The sequence below is a fragment of the Merops nubicus genome, unplaced genomic scaffold, assembly GCF_000691845.1.
Source record: "Merops nubicus isolate BGI_N331 unplaced genomic scaffold, ASM69184v1 scaffold29580, whole genome shotgun sequence".
Classification (NCBI taxonomy): Eukaryota; Metazoa; Chordata; class Aves; order Coraciiformes; family Meropidae; genus Merops; species Merops nubicus.
In genome coordinates, this window is record NW_008583964.1 from 1 (window position 1) to 1,176 (window position 1,176).

The window sequence follows — 1,176 nt, forward strand, 5'->3', positions numbered from 1 at the left end:
TGTGTGGGGGAGGTTGTGCAGCCTCTCTGGGGTCTGTGAGGGTGACTTGGACGTGTCCCCTCCACCGCTGAGGGGTCTCCTCTCTCCCACAGGTACATGATCACGTCGCTGGACCGCACGCACGCCGGCTTCTACCGCTGCATCGTCCGCAACAGGATGGGAGCCCTGCTGCAGCGCCAGACAGAGGTGCAGGTGGCCTGTAAGTGACAGCCCTGCCTGGCAGGGGACCACCTGGGGACACCCAGCTCTCCAGGGGACCAGTCGGGGACACCCAGCTCCCCACAGGACCCGCTGGGCACACCCAGCTCCCCAGCACTGCGGGGATGCTGCGGTGTCGGTGCAGCCCCTTCCCTGGCACACCCGAATCTGGAGCATCCCCAGGGGGGTGCCGTTGCTGCCACAGGGGGTTGAAGTGGGACAAGGGGGTTGCTGAGGCCCAGGACTCTGGTTCTGTGCCCCCAGGGGACCTGCCCCTCTCTGGCACCCTTTCCCTCTAGGGTACCCCCCCATCCTGTCCCCTTAAACCCCTTTCCTGAGGAGGGCTGACAAATCAGGAAGCTAATGAGAAATTAATAAGGCAGCTGTGCTAACAACTAATGATAATGGCAAAGTCGTTAAAAAAAGATTCTTTACATGTTTTTAATTACAGCAATTAAGGGAAGTCAATAAAAATCCCCTGCCCCCCCTTTCTTCTCTGCCCCATTTCACTCAGCCTTCCTCAGCTGCTCTGTGCTCCAGCCTGCCAGTGGCTGGGCAGGATGGAGGCAGTGGGTGCCCCAAGCTTGCCCAGGGAGCTGAGGTCGTGCCAGGCTGCTCCCAGTGCTGGGGAGAGATGCCAGGGAGCCCCCAGGCTGAGCTCTCCTCACTGCAGCTGTACCCCATCTTTGGGGGGCACATGTGGGCAGGGGTCCCTGGGCTGGCTGCAGGCGATGGGGCTGGGCAGCTCTGGTGCTGCAGGGATGGATCCTGGCGTGAGGCCAGGCTGAGCGTTGGGGTTGCTCAGCATGGAGAGGAGAAGGCTCCAGGGAGACCTTCTGGTGGCCTTTTTGCACTTCAAGTGTACTTTTTGTACTGTCAGAAAGCTGAGGACAGACTTTTCTGCAGGGCCTGTTGAGACAGGACAAAGGGGGGGATGGTTTTAGACTAAAAGAGGGAGATTTAGGCTAGAGAGAAGGA

At 59.8% G+C, this 1,176-nt stretch overlaps 1 pseudogene; it reads left to right on the forward strand.

Moving 5' to 3' along the window:
- Nucleotides 1–92: 92 nt before the first annotated feature.
- The window catches only part of LOC103775305, a 1,919-nt pseudogene continuing 835 nt past the window's right edge, over nt 93–1,176 (forward strand).